This window comes from Varanus komodoensis, unplaced genomic scaffold, assembly GCF_004798865.1.
Source record: "Varanus komodoensis strain SLA01 unplaced genomic scaffold, ASM479886v1 scaffold15, whole genome shotgun sequence".
NCBI classification, from domain to species: domain Eukaryota; kingdom Metazoa; phylum Chordata; class Lepidosauria; order Squamata; family Varanidae; genus Varanus; species Varanus komodoensis.
In genome coordinates, this window is record NW_025335440.1 from 27,039,691 (window position 1) to 27,066,146 (window position 26,456).

A 26,456-nucleotide genomic window follows, 5' to 3' on the forward strand; every position below is an offset into this window, starting at 1 on the left:
CCACAGCCCCTCCTGGCCATGTTCCCCAGCAACTGGAGCACATGGACAAACTGCCTCTGATCCTGAAGGAAGCAGGGTGCCATCAGGACTAATAGTCACTGATAACTTTTTCCTCCATGAATTTGTCCAATCCCCTTTAAAAGCTGTCCAAGTTTTAAAGCACTGCTTCCCATGAAACCGACTCCCATAGTTTAACAATGCACTCTGTGAAGACCTGCTTCCTTCTGTTTGTTCCAAATCCCACCAGTCAGCCTGCTGGGATGTCCCATTGTTCTGGGAGAGCAACCAAGAAAAAGGTCTCGCTCCGCACCTTCTCCACACCCTGCCTAATTCTGTGCACTTCTATAATGTCTCCCCTTACCTTTTTACTAAGATAAATGATCTCAGCTTTGTAACCTTTCCTCATAGTGGAGCTGTTCTAACCCCAGGTAGGTAGGTAGGTAGGTAGGTGTGTGTGTGTGTGAGAGAGAGAGAGAGGGAGAGGGAGAGGGAGAGGGAGAGAGAGAGAGAGAGAGATTCCAAATGTGCACTAGCTGCAGCTCCAGAACAGCCTGGTAAATATTTACTCTTACCATTGGAAGACCTCTGTGAAGGCCAGTATCTTCCAGGCACTCTTGCTTCTGCCAATTTTTCTAAGTACAAAATCCATACAAGGTAAAGATGTGTGTGCATGTGTATTCATCAGAGCTTCTCTTCTGAAAGACGTGAGAGCAAGAGAAGTGGTTCTTTGTGTCAGCTGCTGCTAATGTGCATGTTATGGTGGGGAACTTACACGTTTGCATTGTCATAATCCCTGGGCAGGTGTTTATGTGCACATGGGTAGAGCTGATGCGTGGGTATGAGATGCATGAGGAAGCACGCACTGCTCCCAAGAATCCTTGGCTAAGTCATAGATCTTTGCACACTGAGCCTAAAGATCTGACTTTTCCCCTTCTTTCCACAAAAGCTCTGTTAAGGGGGAATAGCTGCACTGTATCTTTTGGCCGGTAGCAGTATAAGCTGCGCACCTGGAAAAACTTATTTCTCCCTTTAGGAAAGCAATGGCTCAGTGACTGCCAAGTAAACCACTGGAATCCAGACCTCTGCCGTCTTTTATGGGCCACAACAAATTCAAGGCAAGGGAGACCTGAGTGCTGCTGGAAGGCAACCACTACTCTATAGTGCAAAAAGGCATCTTCATAGCATTGCAGCCCAGCAGATCTGGAGGAATCGAGGCTAAGTAGAGGTGCCTTGGGAACAAAGAGGAGCGGATCAAAAAATCTGGCTGTGCTTTTATTTATTTATTTATTTATTTATTTATATTGCGATTTATATCCTGCCTTTTTCCTACAAAGGGCTCAAGGCAGCTTACATCATCTCTCCTGCTCCATCTTATCCCCACAACAACAACCCTGTGAGGTAGGTTGGGCTGAGAGGCTGTGACTGGCCCAAAGTCACCCAGTTGGCTCCATGGCTGAGCGGGGGCTCGAACCCGGATCGCCCGAGTCCCAGTCCCAGGCTCTTCACCACTGCACCACCCTGGCTCTCAGTTTTCATTTTTGGCAGCTCCAGAATCCCGCTGGTCCTGGACAACATGCTCACCTTGGTCTCCTTTGGCTGGACGTACAATATCAGTCCAGAGCCTTTTTGTTAGATCACCCCTAGGTGGCATTATGGTACTATAAAGCAATCTGGGTTCGGCTGCACAGAAAACTCGATTAAATTTTTACCAAGGGTATAATGTGTTCAAAGGCCTGCCATCCGGGTGCTTTGTGGGCTATCAAAGAATACCAATTCCCAGTGCCTACAAGATGGTCATTGTGTTAACACTGATGTACATATTTTAAAAGTATGAGAAAATTATTGAGCATTAATAATTGACTATCAATTCCTGGTGTGTAACCATGCTTTCAAATATTAGTAACCATGCTTTCAAATATTAATAAGAGTTTTCATTCATTTTTAAATACCAAAAAGAGCATAGTACATATCTTTGTATTGGTGTTATTTTTTAAAAAATAATAAAAAAATAAGAATAGAATATTTATAGTAGTCCTATTTGAGTTATAAAAATGGGAAATGAAGGTGTCAGAATAGATGAATCTCTTTTTGTTATTGCTTTGGGAAGCACAGGTGACCTTTTCATATTTGAAACGTCACGTATGGGCTTGAAAGGAAAGGAAAGATGTAGCCATCTTCCAAATCTGCCCTCCCTGTTATGTGTGCCTGAAGATATTTTCTGTGATAACAGAACTTTCATTATGAAAACTCCATATGTGCTTTCCCACTTCACTTTTTCCAAACATGGCCCAGAGAGAGAGAGAGAGAGAGAGAGAGAGAGAGAGAGAGAGAGAGAGAGAGAGGGAGAGAGAGAGAGAGAGAGCGCGCGCGCGCGCGCGCGCGCAATACTCTGTTCAAAGAGAAATGGTAAGACCATAACATTTTTTAAAAAAAAATCTATCTAGAAACTAATAATTGGTAAGTATTCCAGTTATGTTCAGCCCCATCTACCTACCTACCCATAACTAGTTAAAGTTTTGGCTCATCATCCTAGAAGGGCCTTGTGTGCAATTTTTTGGTGGAAAGATAGGCTAGAAATCAAATAAGTTAATACATAAAGAAAACAGAGTAAGTGACTTACATAGATTAGTAATAAAGTCATCCCTATATTAAGGCTTAATAACTGGAATGCACAACACAAAAGGAAAAGGGATTGGGAGGGAGAAGGAAACATGCACAGCACCAGTTCTTAGAATGTCAGCAAGTAGTATATGGGCCAGACCATGGAGCTGCATCTAAGCACAATGTAAAGGTGGCTGCCAGGGCTGTCCATTCTGCTAGACTCCAGGGCAAAATCCCTTTGCTAAAGGGCAAAATCCATGGCATGGCACTGGAGGAAGAACGGTGTGGGCAGCCATCAAGTGAGGTGGAGGGCACTGTCCCATGTCTGGTGTTAGATCCTATAACATTCAGCTATCAGCCGGGCCAGCTGTGGTCCATGGAAAGGAGGAAGGTGCCGTCTCGTCCTCTGCTTGGGCCAGGGCTGCTTGCTGCATCTTTTCCTCTCGCAGTCTTAGCAGTGGCTGTGCATGGCCGGAGGAGCAGCATTTGGTCCTCGGACTATGAAAGGCATAAGTACCATAATGGGGTGCAGACAAAATTCCATCCTCCCTGTGCAGATATTCCTCTCTCTGGCCCAATTGTTTAACTACATACTGCATGAAGAAAAACTTCATTTTCTTCCTCTTCCTCCGCATCTACCTCCTCCCCTTCTTTTTCTGCTTCTTGCTGTTTTGAATCTCCCCACAATCAACTTCAAGGGGTGAGTCCTTTGGGTTCTAGTATTACGAGACAGCAGGAGAAAGGATCCCCTGTCCACTTTCTCCACACCCCTTGCATGCCAGCCCTGACCCACCTTTCTGCTAAAGACCCTGCAGTCCCAGCTGTCACACCTGTTCCTCACTGGGCAGTTTCTCCAGCAACCAGCCATTTCGTTCCATTCTGGCAAGCTGGCCACCTCCACGGGAGGCTTCCCTTCTGCATGTTTGCAACATGGGGGGGGGGGACGGGGAGTGCATACCTGGCACCCAGAAGCCATGAAGAGGAACAGCTTGCCAAACAAAGCTTGTAACACCAAGCTGGTTAAATTTGCCGGGGAAGGACAACTCCATGCCACAGTGTGATTCTATGCCAAGCCCTCCATCAGCCCCCGCCCCCGTTAGGGCCAACAGCCTTGAAGTTCTATTCAGTTGCCTGCTCGCATTATGCCCTCCAATGGTGATGGCTGAAGCAGGTTGTGTCACCTCATTTTATGGCAGGGCCTGGCTCAGACAAGGTGGCGCAGTGGGTTAAACTGCTGAGCCACTGGGCATGCATGATGGACTGAGCCACCGCTGCCTTGTCCCTAGCTCCTGGCAACCTAGCAATTCGAAATCATGTAATGTGAGTAGATAAATAGGTACCACTTTGCTGGGGAGGACACAGCGCCCTGTGATGTCATGCTGGCCACATGACCACAGGAGCATCCTCAGGCAATGCTGGCTCATGGGCTTAGAAACAGAGATGAGGGCCGTCCCCTATGGCCATTCGGCTAGTGGAATAAAATCCTCAGGGACACTTTTCCTTCCTTTCCTGCCTCAGACAAGGGCTAATGCTTTAGGTCCTGGTTCCAGGCTGCTGAGGGCTCCTGGACAAGACGGACCCAATGGTCGCTTCCCTCAAGGATCTACCTTCTCCCCACCATTGTCATGACTTCCTCTTGTTCCTCATACTGCATGCTTGTTGGGCAGGATGAAGACCCGTGGGCATGTGCTGCTGCTTGGACCAGCATGAGAAGCAAGCAAACAAGGAAATGGCAGGGCTGGCAAGGAGAAGCAACGCCAGGAAATCTTGTCCATGGTCCCACTGGGCAGATGTCTACCATGTCTATCCTTGATGTCATCCCTGAATCCTAGATTCAACCCAGAGCAGAACAGATTTCCTGAGACAGCTGGTGAAAGCTTGTTTGAATAACAAATCTGGTGAAAAGGAACTAGAAAGATGCTCCCTCTGAACTCCAAGAATGAGGCTTTTTAAAAAAAGGGCTGTTTAGAATCAGGGTGAATTTAATTGTAACCTCTTGACTGTGAGAGCAGTGTGTGCTGTGCTTTGTTGGCTGTTGTGTCCATCTTCTTATGAAGTCAAGATATGCAGCTGTTGGCTTAAAAGGCAAACTGGATAGCAGAATGCTAAACTGCATAGTATAAATTTTGGCCTTTGCCATTCAATAGCAGCTGCTCTTTCTTTCGAACATCATTATGGAATTGGTTTACATTTGCAGTTGCATGAGCAGATAGCACCCTTTGAAGTCATTTGCACAATGAGAAACAGCACCCCCTGAACAAATTTCAACTTTTGATGTGCTTACGCATTTGAAGATGTGAATGAGGATGAGAGACTTAACACCCGCTAGTAACATCAGCCATGCGTGGCTTGCTTCTCTTTCCAAATAAACAGCGTTCACTTTTTTCTCCTTTTCCTTCTCTGTGTAAACCTCAGCACACATTCTAGTCTGACAGCACTGTTCATTGCTGCACGTCTCATCAAGAAGGAGAAGCTGAGGGCTGCAAGGAAGGAAACACACTCAAATCTGTATTTAGTGCTAGCATCTTCAGGATAAAGCCAAACACCAAAAACAGAATCTCCAAAGTTTAAAGGAGCTGTCCGTGGTCCTGAATACTGTCCCCAAACCGATTAGGCACCACGGATAGCTCCTTACAAGTGCAGAGTGATTCCCAGTCTGGTGGCATTGGAGCCACTGGCCTCTGCTGGAGGCTGTTGAAAGTCACAAAGCAATGATCCAAAGTTTACATTTCACAGATCTCTTACCCAGGCAGGATTTTAAATAAAAGAAGAAAAGAAGCAGCTGCTAAGATGGTGATTCAGGGAAACTCATCTATTGTGTGATCCGGTGCAGTTTTAAACATCAGTCCCACTAAGTTCAACAAAACTTATTCCCTCATATGGGATTTAGGATTGCAACCTTAAGGGTGCTTAAGGTTACTAAGCACCTTACTAAGAGGTAAGCATCACCAGTGTTATAAGTTAATCTTGGTCTTATGAGGTGGGGCAGGTGGCTGTGGATGGACATTTTGTCTTCTGTTATGAAGCACACAAATAATAGTTCTCCTTTTCCTCTTCTTGGGTTCTACATAGCTAATATGTTAGAACAAGAACAAAGCAAATCAAACGAAAAACTCTTGGTCAGCCCTGAATAAACTCCCCTTGGAACATGTGCAGTTTTGCATTTTAAGCCCATTTAAATCAGAGCACTGTTGTGATTACAGGAATAGAATGGGATTTGCTTATGCTGTCCTTCTGTTAAATGCATTTACTCAGCAATAAACAAGATTTTGTTATAGTCAATGATAATACATTTTAAAAATCAAATAAATAAATGATTGAATCAAAATGCAATGAAAAACTGTGTTTGCCACTTCTAGATCATACTACACTTTCCATGACTTAAAGGGATTCACAGAAATACTTGAAAAACGTTGGAGAGGCCTTGGACAACGGTGACATTGGATAAAGCCCCTAGAAACTACTTTGAATGAGGAAGCAGCAGCACACAATAAATGGCTCAAGTGGAAAGTCCCAAGTGAAGCTAAGCCTTTACTGAAGCCAAGACTTTCAGGTACCATTAACTATAAGGGATGATGAAGCAAGAGCTGCTCCCTCTTGAACTTCTGAATGTCAACAGTTGTCCAGCTCTGCCTCTAATCAGAACACACAAGTGTAAGGCAGAGCAGTGAAACAGCTTTCACAACAGAGCATTTCATTCATCCTCAGAGCAGAAAGTGTGCAAGACTAATCAAAACACTTTTAGTACATGTTACGTGATTAATCACAAGGTAGCACTTTGTTTCAAGGATATCCAACTGGGTTATTTGTCAAACATGTTAATGAATTCCAGAGAGAATGTTCTGCTTTGCTTCAGTGTACACCCTGATTCATTATTGGAGTTCATGTACAAGATAAGCATATGAATTATGAGAGGAGGGTGGAAGTAGATAATATTCCTTTTCTGAAAATGTTTTGACAAAGAATTCCTCAATGCAAAACTTCCCCTCCTTCCCCACAATTAAGATCTACTTCGGTTGGGAGGGGCGATTCCAAAATGGAGACTCAACGGCTCTTTCTTTAGAATACTTGCAATGCCAGTCACTGAACAATACAATAGATTTTTTTAATGGTTATTTTCTACCTACTAAAATATGCTAACTGAAGTTTACGGAAGGGGCCTCAGGAGATATCTTAATTATGATGATCATGCTAGTTATACACTGCTTTTTATCTTCATTATTAGCTAATTAACTCTTCCAGCATCCTGTGAGGGAGGAAGCGTAAACTTATTAGCTCTATTTTTTAGATGTTAGAAAATAGAAACTGAAAGGTATGAGAACTTGCTGTAGGCAAACAAGGGAGATTTGTGTGTCAGAACAATGAGAAATTAGTACACTAAGGCTATTTTCTACCCATCATCCATCTGTATAGCCAACCGCTTAAATATATGTACTCTCAAGCACTGTGTCATCAATGCAATTGGATCTTTTTAGAATTTTCCTACCAGAATATACATGATGAAGCCCAAGGAATCATCCATTGGTGCAACCCTAAAATTGAATTACTTGGACCTAATTCAGCTCCAACAAAGTAACATCTGTTAGCATCATTATAGGCCCATTTTGCTTACAAGAAATACATCTAAAAATCTGCTTAGGCTATGCCAGATTTTTTAAAAGGCGGCTTGCTCTTTTATTAATTCAATGATCAAAATCACCTGCTGGTTTAATGCCAGAGTAAGACTGTCTCATGTTCAAGCTCCACAAAGCCGGAAAATGGGAAGGTTAGGTGATGCCTTAACAGACATTCTCCCTGATCAGTAATATTCGTGTTTGCTCACAACTTACCTACCATTCACCCATGTTTTTCATGGCATCTTTCAGACACAAATCCATATGGAGAGGATGGAATATCTGAGACCGGCAAATATGCCTGATGTTGACATAGGCCTGTTGGAGCTTTGCTGGAGGAATATCCTGGGACTTGACCCAAACCTGTTTATTACTTGCACAACATCATTACTCATATTGCTCTGGTCTGCCTCACAAGTTTATTGATTGCCCTCTCCTCTTGAAAAACCCTCATATTGCATCCCCGAGAGTTGAGAAGCAGTTGCTGCCAAAAGATCCATACTGCAACATGTTAGATGATATTTCAGCCATTCTGGCCATCCCAATTTATTAAACATCTCTACTCCTGTTACCAGGGTTAATATGCTGCTTAGCTCTAGCCTAGTAGGAGTTGATTTATAACAACAAGAAACCTTTGATAACTCAATTGTGGATTGAAATAATCAAAGCTCGTTTCTGCCTGATCAATTGGCTGAGATGATGTAATGTCCCCAAAGTGTTACCAAGAGTTCAAAGAGCTTAAGGAATGAACTGTGGCAGAATCACATGCAGATAATAATGATCTGGTAGATATTTAGAGTTTCAAGAGTTGGGCTTTCCTATTTACCTACCCAGATATTACAGTCTCCATCTAAGACCCTTCTCCAAGGTCTGCTGCAAAATGAGGTGAGCCAGGTTGCTACAAGAAAGCCTTTTTCAGTGGTGGCATCCTGCTTGTAGAATCGTCTTCCCAGAGAACCTTGCCTGGCACTCATCAGTGCTGGCTGAAAACCTTCTTATTTTCCCAGACATCTTAAAAACTTTTTTAAAGCACTTTTTGTATCCTATTTTATAGCTAGTTTTATGCTGGTTTTATTCTGCATTGCTTTTATTTAAGGTTTTTAATGTTTGCATTTTGCATTTTAGTATATTGCACACCACCCAGAGCTATAGGGGCTCTAGAATAACTGTGTGTATGTGTGTGCATGCATGGCTTTCCACAAAATCCCTCATGAAAGACTCTTGATCAAACTTAGTAGCTATGACATAAAGTGAGAGGTCTTTGTACTGATCAGTAACAGAGAACAGAAAGCAGAGAGTAGGAATGAATGGACAGCTATCACAATGCAGCGAAGTAAACAGTTGGGTTCCCCAAGGATCTGTATGGGGACAGGTGCTTTTTAATTTGTTCATGAATGATCTGAAGTCAGGGTGAGTGGTGAAGTGGCCAAATTTGCTGACAACATTAATTTATTTAGGGTGATTCAAACAAAAAGGAACAGTAAATTGGTCCAAAGCATCTCTTGAAACTGGGGGGATGGACATGAAAATGGGAAAGGGGATTCCTTGTAAGCAAATGTAAACTGGTACATATTGGTTAAAAAAGATCCTGACTTCACATGATTTGCTGGGTAGGGTGCCAGGCATACACAGCTCTGCTAACCAACACTGTTTTGCTTTTCTCTGATCCAAGGTTTCATGAGGCCACTTCACTTTGCCCCATGGTAGATCCTGTGGGGCAGCCTCAGAGGTAGACAAGTATGGGCTCCTGCCATGGCCCATTCTCTAGCATGGGCCCACCAAATGAGCCTTCTGAAACTGCTGCTCCTCCTCTTTACTGTTGCCACCTGCTTCTACACCCAGTTCTTGTTCTGGTTTCTGGTGGTGAGAAGGAGAAGCAGCAGCTGCCATGGCCTGCTTGCTCTCCAGTCTCTCCTGGCCAAGCAAGCAAGCAGCAGCATTGATACGGAAGAGAATAAGACCTCTGGTGGTGATCGTGGTGAGAGAGAAGATTCACCAAGGAAGGGGTCTTCCTCACAGGCCTTCAGACAACTGGAGTCGGGCAGGGGAGGCAAAGCTGGATCAACAAGTGGTGCCCTAACCTAATTTCACAGGGTCAAGAAACAGCTGAATTTGATTTCACTTCTGGTTTTGAGCTAACCAGCCAGGCACAAGAAGTCTCTAATTTAGAGAACGTGCTCGTATGATTTACTGTGGCAATCAAATCATGCCTGTTTTGTTCATGCAGCTTTGATTGTTGACTAGGTCTTCAAGAGTCTGGCATCGGAGAAATGTTGGGGTCTGCCAAGTTTCACACAGTTTGGAGAAATATGAAAATAAGCGCTCTGAGCCTGGTTGATATCCAGCTGAGGCCAGTTTATTGAGCACTCACTCATTTTCAAATTGCTTATTTTGTATCATCAAGGAAAAGTGGAGAAGAAAATGAAAGTATTTACATACCGTGAAATCTTCACTGTAATCCCAAGCACAGGAGCAGCTCCACACTGAACTTTCAGTAAATAGAGGGCAGTTAAATATTTCATCCAGCCCTGAAAACTCCATATGAATAATGTAGAAAACAATTAGTGGCACAACAACACACCCTGTGTAGGGTTTAATCACACGCCGTCTTACTGTTATGCTTCTATTACAGATTGTCTTTGCTTGCCTTTCCCTTCACTTTGACTTTCACTGCCCAGCAGACAGACTGAAGGTTGTGGAAGCTGGGGAGGGTGTAAGAATGGGGGTGGTATCACTGCATAAGAAATCCTAGGTATTGTACCAGTAAAGCTATGACCGTGCCCCTATTTGATTCAATGGCGCAACTAGGCCTGGAACCTGGGATCAAAATCCAGGTTCCATAGCCTGGGGAGCTGTGAGGAACCCTCACAAACTGGTTTTGTGAGAAAAATTTGCTGAATTCCCTGGCTTCAGCTTCCCAGACTCTGGTCCACTTGGCATCAGCCCACAGTCAGAGTTCCTGGTGAGTATGTCCATGGTTTGCAGGTGCTCCTTTCTTTGGTGCCTACCGCATGACCAACCAGAGAGAGACACAGCGTCAGGGTGACGGAAGCAAATGTGACTGGTTTCTGTAGTCAGGATGGTGGTAGGGTGTAAGTGAGCTCAAAATGTGCAATGGCACATGGAGGGAATGCCACAGGTCACAAATAATGACAGCCTGGAGTACAGATTGAGTTAGGGCTGTTGCTGGATTGTGGACTGTCTTCACATGTGTTAAGTCCAAGGTCTAAAATTAGCTACCTGCCCCATTGATGCCATTGGGCCAGCTGTCACCATGCCAGGGTATTTCTATGAGCGGCAAAGCTTCCAAATGATGCCTTCACTGTGCGATCACACTGTCTTGGTCATGGAACTGTGTGTGTATGTAGGAGATCCAGACATGGGGTAGTGTCCAGTGGGGTACGTGCACCCCCAATTCTTCTATGTCTCATTGAGAACTTTTAGCATGCACTGGGTCCTGCCAGTTCTGTGGTATGAGTGGGACCCACTAGTTGTGCAAGGGAGGCTCAGAATTTTCTAGAGGAAGCCTTCAAATGAGTGGAAATCCTTGTTTCTAGATTGGGACAAGTAAATTATGTGAGCTCAGCTGATCAGCCCCCTTCCAGAAAAGAGCATTTTCACCTATTTCCTGTTGACCCAGAAGTGCAATCTGCAAGTGGCGGGGCCACTTCTGGAAGGGAATCAGTAGGGCAGAAAAAACTGGGGCACAAGCATCTTATTGTTCACTCCCACTCCCAGGTTTTCTCACCACTGTCCTTCTGCACCCTGCCATGTTTTCCTCCCACTTCTTCAGTTACAGAAAATGCCAAGGAGGGAAAGGTGGGAGGTGCCCAGTGCCCCTTGACTGACAGCTCTGGGAAACCTCAGTCTGGAGGCAGAAAAAAGATGGCAAACACAGGAGGACTTGAATTCCGTTGTGGAACTCAAGGTGTCTACATGCAGTCCCCAAGTGGTCTCCCTTCCAAGCTCAGGCCAGGCCAGGCCAGGCCAAGCCCTGCTTAGCTTCAACATGGGGTGCCTTGTGTTTCTTCAGCCCACACTCTGGGCCCTGCCTGCACACTTCTACTGAGAAACTTCAGTTCTCAGATACCATGCACCTGTGAAAGGGCCTCCTAGCTATGAGGTTAGCAACAGCCCTGCAAACTCTGGGAGGTAATTGGGGGGGGGGGGTTCCCAGGTGTGCAAACCATCCCTATGGAGTGCTCAGATAGCCATTTTTTTCCCATCAGGTTAGACAGAAAACAAATAGCTATTTACTCAAATGTTACGTGACATTGGGAGGTGGTGTTACTCTTAATCACTATTTGTGGGTTTGTGGATTGATCAGATATGGGCACCTCACAACGGGGCCTAAGAAGAAGCAGAGCCGATATAAAATAACTCACTGGCCACATGTGCAAACAGGCTCTGTGGACTGATTCCTAGGGCAATTCCTTTAAAAATGATGGGCAGAAGTTGTGATAATTGAGGTTTAGTGCTTGAATGAGTGAGAAATCATGTTTTTCTACTGAGAAAAGGGAAAAGAAACGCTCCAGCAACTGGACTCAAGTGAAGGAGTAAATTATCAATGGCTGGTTAGAAGAAGGCAATTTAACTAAAGTGCCCTTTCTCCCAAAGTATTGCTAATTCTTAATTGGCTAGTAAGTAACTGTGCTGTTAAGCAACCTGGCAATTATGCTGAGTTGTACAACATTGACAAAAATTAGATGATACTAGTGTAATTACAATAAAAAGTTACTCTAGTAGAAAAAGAGTTTGTGTCTTCTAGCAGATGATCTACAACGAACTCAATTGGCAATTACCATAACAAATACACTGATTTTGACCAGGCCTTTTACTGGGAGCTTCAAAGTGAAACATCGCCTTTATGCTGGGAACTGGGAATAGAGGAAGAAATGCATGCAACCTTCTTAAACATTCAGATACCAAACTTCCAATCTTTCTGAACATCCTGACACACGGTTAATTGTTATTTTACTGCAAGAGATATATAGTGCCATCTAATGTTTTATACGGGAGGTTCTCATATGCCTGTGATAAATTTTGAAGGAACTAATTAGTGTGCATCATATTTTATAAGCCATTCATGATAATAAGGAAGAAAATGGGTTAGCAATATTTGTACCACTCCTGTGATCTTTGCATTTGCAAGGGCTTTGCCACAGGGGGAACTGGAGCGCAGTTTGAACGATTTACGGCAGACAGAACTAGCTCCTCTTATTTCTTGAGTCAGACTCGGTGTCTGCCATGGACCAGGTCAGACGGGAATAATAGAAGTTGCAGTCCAACATTTCTGGAGGACACTGGATTGGGGATGACTGATTTATGCCAACTGAATTTGTCCTTAACTAAGATGGTCCCTAACTAGCTGTTAGCTGTCCCAATCCCTTGTCATAGGTCTTTCAAACTATTAAATGTGCCAGCGATCTTCTTGATGAACTATATCACATGGCTATCATGCTGTACTTATATTTTTTTATCAGATGGTACAAATTGTTATTGTTGAATGATAAAACTTGGTCCAGGTGCTTTCTATATCTTTCGTATCACCTGTTTCTTAATGATTCCCCCACCATCACCCATTTTCACCCCAGTCCTGAATCAATTGCACTGGTGGCCAGAGCATTTCTGAAACCACTGCAAAGTATTAACTTTGACTTTTTAAAACCAGAGAAATCTGAAGAACTGCATCTAATGACCACACAGCCCTTAAGGCACAGGTGGACTAACTGTGGTTTTCCAGATGTTTTGGCTCACAGCTCTCAGCAGTACTAGTCAGCATACCCAATGGTGAAAGATGATGGGAACTGTAGGCCAACACATCCACAGGGCAACAAGTTGCCTACACTCACCCAAAGGTCAGCTTCAAAGCCCAATTATATGTGTGTTTATTACATTTGTAAGCTTCATGTAAGATGCCTTTAAATAAGCAAACAGATATTAAATGAGCTATGATCTCTCCTTCTAAAGCTATGTGTTATTTTGTATATGTGTGAGGGACCTCTACACACATACGTACAAACAAAACCAGTCAATTTAGCTAAGCTGTTCTGTACCTAAAGTGGAAACGCCATTTAACCACTTAATACATGTAACAGCTTTATGCACGGTTGTACAGCAGTGGCCTGATAAAATCTGGGTGCCTCAGCTTGACTAAGACCCCCTCATGTTTTCTCTGTCCAGAGTTCTCCAGTCACTACATTAGCAATCAAAACATACACATCAGATTGAGGCTCACCCCTCTCCTTCCTAGTAAGCAATAGATCATGAGTTCACACAGTCATTTTAAGTATACATTTCATTCTGCTCCTGATATCTGCTTAATCCACTGGCATTCATCTTTCATTTTCATTTGCAACATGAAAGTCAAAGCAAAAGAAAACAAAACAATTCAGCCTAGGTTCAAAGCCTAAGAAGAGAAAGATGGCCAGATGAATCTTTGGCAAAAGAAGGCAAGTAGTTCTTGGCCAACAGACTAATTAGCTGGGAAGTATACTCAATGCACTTCTTGTTTTGTTTTATAAATGCAGGTCATCGGAAAAGATGCCAAGTAACCTGGAATATTATGTACACATCAGAAATGTCAGTTGGAAGTTCCCCTGGGAATGTAAGACATCATGATTACTTTTGCAGTTTCTGCTTGTATTTTTCTTCTGGGCTGCAACTCCAGCAGCATTCTGATGTTTCTGCAGCCTCAGGTAGCAAATTAATCCTCCTTCACAGGTGTGGCTGTTGGTGAGCTGGGAGACACTTGCTTGTTCACAGCATGTTGTCAGGCTGCTGCTGCAGCCACAAGTTGCCAATTTGTGGAAATGTCCACGGTACCAAGAGGGGATTGGCTCCAGCAGGAGGAAACCCTCAGCAGTACAGGTGGAAATATTTGGTGTTTCCTCTCATATTGGAGCTGTGGACCTACTTGGAGGCAACTGGGAAGCCACCATTTGAAATAGTCCACAGTGACCCTGAGTGCCCAGTCCAGAATTGCTCAGGAGATTGTGGGGCATCTTAAATGGCAGCTCCCCAGACTACCCCAGGGTTCCTTGTGTAGCTAGTGGTGGTTCTTGCTGCTCCTATGTAGGCAGCAACCAAGTGTTGGGAGGCTCAAGGCTTGCAGTCCTAAGCAAGTCTTCTACTTGCAGGCATTATGGAGGACTGTGTGTCAGAACCAGCATTGTAAAAGGAGCAGTTCCCATCCAGCCCGGTTTGCACATGAAATGGGTGGAAGCATCATCTTGCTGTTTGCCTCCGATGCCTTGGTTGGCCCTGTGTGGGACAGGGACAATGGACACCAGCCACTTTATGGCAGTGAAGTTGCTTTTTACAAGAGTATGGAGAGGGGTGACACCTTGCTCTGTTGCTATCAGTGTCTTGGTACAATAGGTGAAAATCAGACCCTCATCCTTCTGCAGTCCATGAACTAGGGAAGCGTTAGTTACCCATGTCTTGCAATAGCAGGCTTCCATCGATGACCAGGACTAGAATGAGATTCTGTGGAGCAAAAGTGAGGTTGTCAGAATCCCAGGCATCTTGCAGTGATGACAGTCAAAAGCTTGAGGGATGCAGTAACAATGAAATCTTCAAGAAAGCAGCTGACAAGGAGCATTAGGGTGCAGATGGTTGAATGACCAGAGTTTGCTACCAGATAGCTTCAAGCAAGCTCTGCAGATGTGGAGGGCAACTGAAGTATCACTTGGTGCTTCAAGACTAACACCAGAATAGCTCAGCAAAACAGCATGGACAACATTAGCAGCTGCAGGATAGAGTTACTTTGTTTTGTTGCTTTGTTTTCCTTATGAAACCATACCAACCATCTTGCTCTTGAGGTCCTTCTCTAGTAGCACCCACATTCAGAAGTAAGGTGGACAAGAATGGAGGGAAGGGCCTTTCAGCAGAGATGCCCCATTTATGGAACCTCCTAAAAAGCTTCATTACTGACATTTTCTGCTTGGGATGAAGGAAGTTGTAACAGCCTTGATTATTCCAGGTGAAAGAAGATGCTGTAGTACCAACCCACTGCAAAGATCTCTTTCTGTTCTCAAAGGTACATGGAACAAAATGAGGCATAGGTGGGCCTCTGGGATCCAAGGAGGAGCTGCAATCACTAGCAAAAGGATTCAGTCACTAGCAAAGAGTTCTGGCCTTGGTTGGCATGCAGGGGTTGCTGTTTCTTCTTATTCCTGTCCCAGCTTGCTTACCTGGACAGGTGAATAAGGAAGGTGAATAGGCAGCACCTATGAGCAGTCTCCAGGAACGAATTTCTCCCAGGCTTTGGAACTCCCCCCACAGGGGAAACTTGGATGGTCCCAACTCCATTGTCTGTTCACAAGCAGATACTGACAACAGAGATGCAGGCCTTTGACATATAAGCTGGTCTGTTGCCAAAGGACATTTAATTGATTGGGTGTTGTATATTTCTTTTACTGTCATGCTTATTACATTTTAATATATTTGTTTTCATCTTGTGTGTAAATTAAGATTTTGGTTTCAATCTGTATTAAATCTGTACCACCTATTTCAATTTCCGCTGAGAGTTTTTGTCTTTGCTTCCTTCTTTTTTAGAGAATTGCGTCTCTGAGCTAGTCCACAACACGGTGTGTGCCTGTGTTCTTTGGAAAAGCAGGGCAGATATGGGCAAGAAAATGTCGTGAATGAGAAAGAATGGCTTTCTTGGCCATGCTTTTCCTCTCCCTCTGTATATTTTTTTTTCTTTTGGACCAAACATATATTAGCATTTTTGTTATTCATCAATTTTAAATGACAGGGAAGCAAATTAATGCAAAGGGAAGAGAACTACAACTATATAAGAGCTCTGAATTATGGAGAATAATCAACTGCTTGAAATAAGATTAAAATATAAGCTTTCTAGTTTATTGTTTAGCCCTTTCTGATGGTGTGGTAGCTTAATTATGTGAAGTTTAGCCAGACATTTATAAAATCATCTAAATGCACCTTTTCACCTTCTGTTCTCAAATTTGGCAGTGAAAAATTATTCTGATTGCAGTTTTTTTGAAGTTCTATTACTCTGTCAAATGGAAATATAATTAGAACAGATATTTAGAATGCAGTGTAATTGTATTGAAACCATTTGATAATGCAATCACGTCCTACATGTTTGGTTAATTTAGTAACAGCTAACAATACCAAAGTTGGAAAATGATCTGCTATTTTTCTAAAGCAGGAAAGGAAAAACCATTATTTATTCAAGTTTTTCACCATTTAGAAGGACAGGCTGCCCTCAGGACTCAGTTTTGAAAAACAAAAATGCCTGAAATGATGCCTGCCCAGAAAATCATAGCCAATAATATGAGAGGCATTATTTTCCTCTAATTCTACTCCACAAGGGACTGAGTGTAATTTCTGTGGGTGCTGGAAAGGCATTCTGCACATGATTAGAGATGCTGTTGTCAATATTATTAATTTACACATACCAAGGATGAGCCCTCCTATTCAAAACAAGTTTCAAGATATGTTCAAGACCTGCTCAACTTTAGGCAGGATGGACAGGTGGTGGACCTCTAGGTATTTTGGCCTAGAACTCCCATCATCCCTAAGTGCTGGCTATGCTGACTAGGGCTGATGGAACTTGTAGGGTAAAATATCTGGAGGGCCAAAAGTTGCCCACCTGGGACTGTAGCTCTTTCTCATGGATGCATTGATCTGGTTTGCATAAGGGAAAAGTCTGCTGTGTCTTATTTAATCCACAGTGGGTTGTAGTGTGTGCAGCTAACCATTTTGCCTATTGAGGTTGTGACTCTGGCTTGCTGTGCCTTGGGGTCCACATCCAGTGTGAGTGGGTTGTAGTAGGGTTCAACAATTCTCACACAACCCTAAAACAGGCCATGGACAATGTGAGGATTGGTCAATCGTTCCAGAACCCAGCTCTGCCAGACAAGACAACCCAGGTACCAAGACAAGCCATGGCTATGGTCTGTTTCAAAAGAAACCACACATGGCAACCCATCACGGCTTATTTAAAACATGGTGAGCTGGGGCATAGACAACATTGTTTGTATTTGTGTGTCTGTTGCACAAGCATCGCAAAAGAAAGGGAATTATTTCTTCTAATATGCACCCCTCCCGGGCTTTCTATTGTTAACTTTGAAATAAAGTTAACAGTACAGGAAACAAAGGGTGCTTGCAGATGGAGGATCCGAACATGAACAATTAGAAAGCATTCAGCTGCTATTCCACCTGTTCTTCCTTCACAGGTTTTCCACAGTATAAATCAAGACAGAGTGGTGGGAGGGTTACGTGAAGAAGACTGGATTCTGTGGAACAATGACATACTTATGGAGGGAAAGTAAACTTACTCGGAGATTAAAAAGCTTCAGCTGCAATCTCATGGCCCCTGAAAAGGGTGCTTGGGGACTTTATTTATTTATTTATTTTATTAAAACATTTTTATGCCGCCCCATTCGCCGAAGCCTCGGGGCGGCTTACAACAATAAATAAAACCAATAAGTTAAAATATACAGACTTTAATAGGTTTGCTCATTTCTACCCCTGCAATCCAGTCTCAGGTGAGGACAGGATCCTCAGGTGAGGATCAGGACTTTGGACAGGCTCTTCTGTGAGAAACGGACTTACCTGATGCTGGAGTTCCAGCACTGGAACAAGTTAAAAGGGAGTGGGTAGCAGAGGACCCTGCATTCTGCACAGCTCGGCATTTCTGCCCATTCCAAACATATTCCAACCATCAAAATTGTGCCAGGACACCACATATTTCAAACCCTAACCCTACCCTGGTGCACACGCCTAATCCTATTATAGGAATAAAATTCCATAGAAAAGAGAGCGATTTTGAAGAAGCCTTCCTTGAGCAGCTTTTCTGCACAGCTAAATCTTTCTGCTTATTCTAAACACATTCCAACCATCAAAATCATGCCAGGACACCCCATTTTTCAAACCCTAACCCTACCCTGGTGCACACCCCTAACCCTAATATACGACCAAAGGTCAATAGAAATGAGAACAATTTTGAAGAAGCCTTACTTGAGTAGCTTTTCTGAACAGCTCAGTATTACTGCTCATTCCAAACATATTCCAACCATTAAAATCATGCCAGGACACCCCATTCTTGAAACCCTGACCCTAAAGTTCAATAGAAAAGGGTGATTTTGAAGAAGACTTCCTGAGTAGCTTTTTCTTCACAGGTCAATATTTCTGCCCATTCCAAGCACATTCCAACCATCAAAATCATGACAGGACACCTCATTTTTGTAATCCTAACCCTACCCTGGTACACATGCCTAACCTTATTATAGGAATAAAATTCCATAGAAAAGAAGGCGATTTTGAAGAAGCCTCACTTGAGTAGCTTTTTCTGCACAGCTCAACCTTTCTGCACATTCCAAACACATCCCAATCATCAAAATCATGCCAGGACACCTCATTTTAGTAACCCTAACCCTACCCTGGTGCACTCCCCTAACTCTAAAGTAGAGCTAAAGTTCAATTGAAAAGAGCACGATTTTGAAAAAGCCTCCCTTGAGTAGCTTTTTCTGCAAAGCTCAACATGTCTGCCCATTCTAAACACATTCCAACCATCAAAATTATGCCAGGACACCCCATTTTTCAAACCCTAACCCTACCCTGGTGCACACCCCTAACCCAAATATACGGCTAAAGTTCCATAGGAGAGAGGGCAATTTTGAAGAAGCCTTCCTTGAGTAGCTTTTTCTGCACAGCTCAATATTTCTGCCCATTCCAAACACTTTCCAACCATCAAAATCATGCCAGGACACCTCATGTTTGCAACCCTAACCCTTCCATGGTGCACTCCCCTCACCCTAATACACGGCTAAAATTCCATAGAAAAGAGGGCAATTTTGAAAAGGCATTCCTTGAGTAGACTTTTCTTCACAGCCCATCATTTCTGCCCATTCTAAACACATTCCAACTGTCAAAAACATGCCAGGACACCTAGCTTTTCTAACCCAACCCAGTGATGGTGAATCTTATAGAGACTGAGTGCCCAAACTGCAACCCAAAACCTACATATTTGTCGCAAAGTGCCATCACTGCAATAAAACCTGAAAACAGCTAGTCCAAGGAAATATATATAGCATTGGCAACTCACTGACCATCAATGCAAAAATTGGACAAGTCGCGGCACCACTACTCCTTTCTGCACATGTTATCCGCTGTTATCCGATGCGTGCCTGCTGGGGCGATGCTTTGGCACCATGGGTCAGGTGCCAATTGAGGTTCGCCACCACTGCCCTAGAGATTCAAAGCTGTGGCTGGGTTGCTGTTTTCCTCACATGAGGGCCATCAACTTGAATGAGCAATTCCATTACCTAAAGGAGGTGAGATTCATCTAAGGAGAACCTCAAGACAAGATGGTTCTTTTCTTTTCTGAACGTGCAGAAGCTAAGCAGCTCTGGATCTTATCAATGTTTTGTGTGGGCCTCGTACCTCTTGCCTAGTACCCTGAGTTCCATAATGTGTGAGAAGACCGACAGGGTTAGGAATGAATAAGCATTTTATTTTGCTCACAGAACATGTGAGCGTGCCTCATCTGTAACTCTGAATGCGCTCGGGAGCATATGCCCACTGTTCATAAATGTAAATATACTTGCATCTTATTTGCACAACCTGCCCTGTTCAGTTTGCACAAATTTCCCCCATAGACTGAATCAATGCCAGTTTATTCTAGGGAGCAAATCCATACAAATTTCACATTCAGTTACTGCTTGATTTGCTCCATTTTTCCATTCATGCAGAATTGGTAGTGATTGCAACAGTGACTGAAAATACAGGATGAGTCAAGTGGTGAGCCAGTGTTTGGGCCATTCTGAGAATTTTGAACATGGTTCATTCCCCAGCACAGATGAAAATAAGCAATCAGGCAGAGGGCAGGAATGAACGTGCCAGTAGCATGATGGGTGTAGTCCCCGGGGTACAGTAGTTCAGGACAGTGTCTTGAATGAGTGGGAAGCAGAATGTGCGCCCCACCCCCCTTGAAGCTTTGTCCACATGCACAGGAGGGGCCAGGGATACAGCCTGCAAAGCATCAGGATAAATTGAGTTTGGCAGTAGAAAATGAGAACCTCACTGGGTTCAAGCTTGACAGGTTGGGGATCATCACTTATCACTTTAAAATGGTTGCCTTGTAGCTTAGAGCTTGGCTAGCTGCAACTTGCATCATACCACATGCTCCAAGCCCCCCACTCCAACTGAAAGGACTTTCCTACCTCTAATGTAAAGCATTCGTACCACATACACCACATTTCTGTGTAGGATCCAGACACCTCTGATCATCTGAGCAGCTCTCATTGAGCAGTTTGAGGATATATGCAACATTTGGTGTGGCATTTAGCCTGTGTTGCCTCTCTGTACACATGCATTTAATTGAGATTCCACTCATGATTAATATGCATAAGTGACCTGGCCCTTTGGTCAAGTAACGGATGTTACTGTGCATTCTCCAGGAGCAATTAAAGCTAAAAGAGGCAGCTCCGTGTCCTTTTTTAGAGTTTATGCAATCTTTACTGGCTCTCTCCCAGATGTTCTCTCTGCAGCTGATAAGGCTTAGGAAACTAAAATGCAATGCACATATTATTTGTGCAATTTCTTTACCTCCAGTTGTCCTTTCTGATCACAAAGGCTATAGGGAGAGAATCGGTAACTAGGTCCTTCCTTTTGGTATTATAGAATTCTTCCTGTCAGGATATGTTTTTATATGGCTTTCATGCACTTTGCAAAAACAGCCTTTCCAGTGGTGGGAATTTCAGGGCATTTAATCTTTTTATTTGACATCCAATTCAGTAAAGTATGGCAACACTGAAATGTAGGTATTTGTTTAATGTTTCAAAACTCTGCATGGAAGTAGTTGCGGCTGATGAAAGTGGCAGATACTGTGGAGAGAGATATATTTTTCTACCTCCCTGTTGGGGAAGTGGTTGTGTTGTTATTTCAGACCCATCACCTTATGCCACCAACACCATGTGGTGTGATATCACAAAAGAAGTGATATTTCAAGCTTTGAGGTTCGGGAGAATCCTTCCCCAACCAGGTGCATTTCAGGTTCTTTCAGCTACAAATGCAGCTTCTCTGACCATGCTTGTCCGGAATTGATGGGAGTTCTAGTCCAAAATATCTGGAGGACCCCAAGTTGTGGGGCCTGTTGAATCTGTGAGTGATACTTCTCAGCACATCCCCAAAAGGATCTGATATAGGTGCTTGCCTCTCATTCATAAATGCAAAAATGGACCGAGATGTCACTCCACAAGGAACAGCACATACTCAGAAATCACTAAGCGTCAGCACTTAAAATCACTAAACATTTCTGTCCTCCTCATTATTCCGAGCCATAAAAATGATATTCCGTTGAAAAAGGACATGTTTATAAGTTTGTGAATCCCACAATAATACTTCTAGTGGCATCCCTCTGTTTGCTACCCAAGATTTTTTTTAAAAAACGATACTTTAGAAAACTAGAGCCATGAACGGGCAATGTGCCCACGTTCATGGGGCATTTTGGATTCCCACAGTAGAGAGCTAGAGCCCGAAGCAGTGAAGTGGAGCAAGTACGCTTGCTGCCTTTTCCCACATAGCCCTGCACGGGTATTAAAATCTTTGGGGAGGGCCCTTCTCTTGGTCCACCAGAAGCTCATTTAGCAAGGACATGAGTGTGAGCCCATCCAGGGGCTGCTCGCTGGGCTCTTGGACTCCCTTCTCAAGGGAGGCTGGCCTGATCCTCTCTCTCTCTTGTCCTTCAGCTGGGAGGCAAGTATATCTTACTTAGGCAGGCCTTTAGCAGATAGCTGGGCTGCTGCTGAGGTTTCTTTTAAAACTTGGCCAGTGCTGCTTATCTCTCTCTTCTTTGTGTCTTCGTTGTGTCTTTAATGCATTTTCATGGTATGTGTAAAGGAAGATGTTGTTTGAATTTGGATTTTATTTTTTTAGTTCTTGACCACCTTGGGTGTCATTCTTTAGTGGATAGAAGGGAAATAAATAAATAAATAAATAAATAAATAACTTTATTTCCCTCTATTTTGGGTGTCTGGCCATCAGTGCTCCTGCTTATGTAGCCAAAAGAATACCACCCATGAACAAGAATGAAGTGTCAGCAAGGATTGCAGAAGGAAATCATTTTAGAACAAAAACCGTAGGAGAGGAGGGAACCCCAAAACAGCCCAGTGTGTAACTAGCTGATTGTGCCAACAGACCACAAACGGCTGACTGTTGGGCTTGGAGAAAACAGAGAAACAGAGAGGTGAGGGAATCTTGAATGCACCACAACATTCTGTTGCACTTAAGATCTACTTTGGTCCTTTTTGTCACTCTCCATCTTCTCTCTAGATTGTCTGACCCCTTCCTAATATGAGAATGGATTCATATTTTCCATTTCAGCTCTGCTGAACCAAGTAGAAGGGCGGCACAAGCTCTTCTCATCAATCCTGATAGAACTGCTGTGCTTAATCATGTGCTTAGGTCTCTGTTCACAGTGGGACCTCTGGGCTGCCCAACTTTCTCTGGCTCAGAGCCTTTCTCGCTAATGAAAGAGTTAGTGTAGCAAGAAGCACCCTTTTCCTTTCTTTTGACACATGTGGGTGCGATGCAATTCAACAACAGAACATGAAAGTCTGTTGTAATCCTTCAGGTTCACATAATTTATAATGTGGCAAGGATTTCCCGTGATCATGACACCCTGTTTTGAAAGTGTTCTTGCCCACATGGCTGTTGTGAGTGGTCTTCCTTCCTTAACCGTGCTGCAGCTGATGTCTGCCCTCCCTGTAAAGAGACTAGAGATTGCTAATGTATCACTTATATCAGTTACTTGCAGTTCGGACAGATCTCTCTCCATCTCCTTTAAATGAGTGCAGAATTCAAGGCAACCTTTCTGGCACTGTTGTTCTTGTTTTGTATGTAAAAGACCTTGGCAAGAAGACACTTTCCACAGCTGAGAGCAAGGAACAGATTTCCCCCATTGCATAACTCCGACACTTTTTTAAAACTAGAGATAAGTAGGGAAAGATTGCTTTATCCTGTGTTTCCTTTGGTTTGTGGGAGCAGTTATTTTGTTTGCATTTCTTCCTTCTCCAATACATTCACATGTCTTATCTCTCTTTCTAGTATTAAATTTCTCTTGAGTGCATTTGATGTCAGCACAGCCACTCAGCAGCTTTTCCTTCCCAGAGGGCCTTTTCAAGATTGATTGTTTTACAGCCCTGAGCTTTCCAATTCACCATTTGCTGTGCCCTTTCCTTTCCTGTGTACTTATCCCCATTTCCCCCAGCATTTGTTTTTGTGTGTGGCCCAGGAACTGCCATTCTGCACACAGATGTTTCTGCCTGTTTCTCTGAAAGAGACAGAATGTCTGTTGCAAGACTATAAGCCACTGTGAGGAAGTTTGTACGGGGCCTTGCTTTTTGTTTTTTTTAGCATAAAACAGGATAAACCCTTTCAACCTGAGCATTGAGTTTCATTTCAGAGATTCTCTTAGGGGCTTCATTCTGGTGCTCTTATTGCCAGTAACATAAACTTAGGAGAGGTATTTTAACTGTTTGGAAGGGGTAGAAAGCATGCAAAAGATGGCAAAGCTTCAGATGACTGGTAGTCACAGGAAAAGGGACCAGGAAGGTCGGATTTTAGCCACAGGACTGAATCCCTCACCTCCGGCATAAAGCCACACAGGGTCACAGCCACGTAAGGCTCAACAACCACCCGCAAGCTCTTCATTTCCCTACACAACTTGCTATGTATCTGCTTAGAAGAAGCATGTCATACAACCCTCCTGTACAACCATACAACAAAGAAAGAAGTTCATTGTAAAGCCACTGTTCTCCCACTGTTGAAAGGAGAAAAAGAGGAAGAAGAAGAGAGGAGGAGGAGCGGTGGAGAAACAAAAACATGTTGTGCCTGTGGAAATGCAGCATCTCAGGAAGAAGGCCTTTTCCTTAAACCTTTCCCTTATGAACTAGCTTTCTATGTGCAGGTTGAATAGCATGTGATGAAATTTAGCTAAAACCAACATTTCTGAGAGCACCTCTGAGCTCAGGAAATCTTTGGACAAAGCAATCTACTGTATAATAAAGCAATAGAAGCTTTAGCCTTTCTCTGCTCCCCAGTATCAGAAACAAAGTAAATTCAAGAACCAGTATCTTGGCAGAGCGCAGAAATGGCGATTTTCTCTTAAAATTCTATTTTAGAACTGCTGCCCCACCTCCCTTGAAAGGGCTGTGAATCCGGAACATAGCCGACACCACTGCCCTTTCCTTTCATGTAACATTACCAAATCTCCCTGCAATTAAAGGGGACCACCAACTCCATACTTCACATGCCCTGGGCTAGAGGGGACCAGAGGCAGTCAAGTGTCCTCCTCCCCTTCTTATGATTACCTTTCCCCCAAAGTAGATGCCAGCTGTTATCACACCAGGAACTGCCCACCTGAATGTGGTGCAGTCAGAACAGACTCCTGCCCCAAATAATGTGAATCCCAATCCTATTCCCTAACCTCATCCACTTTCCAGAAACTTCTGGCAGCAAGAGAAACAGGTTCTCCTGAGCCTTCAGTATTACTTCAGGCTCAGTGGTCTCAGTGGCATAGGTGCCTTCCACCAGCTTTGCTTGGTGGCTCAGCTATGCCCCACTGGGGAAATTAACCTTGCTTTCAGTAGACAGTGCTCTGGTAAGCTCTCAAGTAGATGACCACAATGTGGTCTGCATTGGCCTTCCCTTGAAGATGGTTAAAAGTTGCAGCTTGTGTAATATGTGGCAGCCAGAAGGACAGCAGGGCTGTGTAACCTGATCCTGGGCCACTTGCAATGGCTGCCTGGATTTTTCTGAGCCTAATTCATAGAATCATAGAATAGTAGAGGCAGAAGGGGCCATGAAGAGCAGTGAGTCCAACCCCCTGCTGTTGCGGGACACCCCATTACACCATCCCAGTCAGATGGTGGAATTCAACATGCTGATTTTGACTCATCAAACCTTACATGGCTTGGGACTGCAATACCTCACAGAGTGCTTCTCCCACTCCAGATTTGCCAGTACAATACAATTATTATCCAAGGGCCTTCTCTGAGGAAAGTTTGGAAGATGGCAACAATGAAGAGGCCTTCTTGGTGGTTGCCCCCCATTGCAGAATGCTGATCCTAGCATCAGCATTGTGGCATTTGCTGCTCCAGGCCCAAACTTCCCTCTGGTCCCAGGAACTTGACAGCATATGATTCTTAATGGTCCTGGCATTTGTTTTCTTCGGGAAAAATTTTGAAAGTGTGAGAAAGGATGGTTACATTGGAAAGTTCATCTACATATATTTTGGATAGTGGAAGAACTTCCATTTCTGAACAACTGCCAGGTTTTGAATGAACATTTAAAAATGAAAAACAATCTCATTGTTAAAATGACAAACACCAAAAGAATGCATTGAATTCTAAAGCATCTTTGGAAATCAATTTTGTGTGATCACTTAATTTAGAGCTTGATCCCAAATTGTACTATGTCAATGGAAAATGTCAATTGAATTAAAATGCAATGCTGTGCATATTTAGCCAGGGAAGCAGTGCCAATAATTCTTGTCCACTTCAGTTTGTATGGATCAACCTTGTGGGAATAGGCCACCATAACTACTATTGCTCTCAAGCTCATATTCTAATAGATATGATACAAAAGAAAAAAATAGATCGACAAGGAAAAGGAAAGCAAAAAAACTCAGGTACCTATTGATAAAGTTGCATTACCGATCTTAAAAGTAGGATCTGAAACAAAATCTTGCTCTGTGTCTTTACCTTGTGCAATAGAAGGGTCCTTGCAGTGGATTCCAGGTGGGCATCCTCTCTAAATTGGACATTCCCATTCCCACTCTTTCCCATTGTTTGTCTGCAAGGGACACTTGCCATTCCAGGATTACTGAACCTATTCTTCCCTCACTGGACTGCTTTTTAAAGGGCTTGGTCCCCTTAGGCTTATCTTAACATTTCCTTTGCACTTCTGAAAATGTTGGCCTCTTCCCAAAAACAGTCACACCCCCCTTTTGTTGTTCAGTGATTCTGTTTCAGCTATAACCCTTTGGCACGCAACACTGGAATTCAGTACTAGGAGGAGGGGTAATGACCATTTGGGATGGCTGCTGAGGAGACAGTTCTGGGAGATGAAATGGCAGTTGGTCCCACATGACCAGATAGAATGGGCACTGCTGTCTGTCCTCTCCCTTAGAAACTCTCAGGCTGAAATGGCTGAGAGTTGAAAAAAATCCAGTTTTAAACACTGGGGCAGTTTCTAGCCATGTAAGGG

General features: G+C 43.5%; 1 long non-coding RNA gene across 1 annotated transcript in view; it reads left to right on the forward strand.

Moving 5' to 3' along the window:
• The first annotated feature begins 6,087 nt into the window (after positions 1–6,087).
• The window catches only part of LOC123020889, a 28,704-nt gene continuing 8,335 nt past the window's right edge, over positions 6,088–26,456 (forward strand). The window contains exons 1-2 of the long non-coding RNA XR_006414210.1: positions 6,088–6,154; positions 13,745–13,821. This is a non-coding gene — a long non-coding RNA (uncharacterized LOC123020889). The remainder of the gene's footprint in view (positions 6,155–13,744; positions 13,822–26,456) is intronic.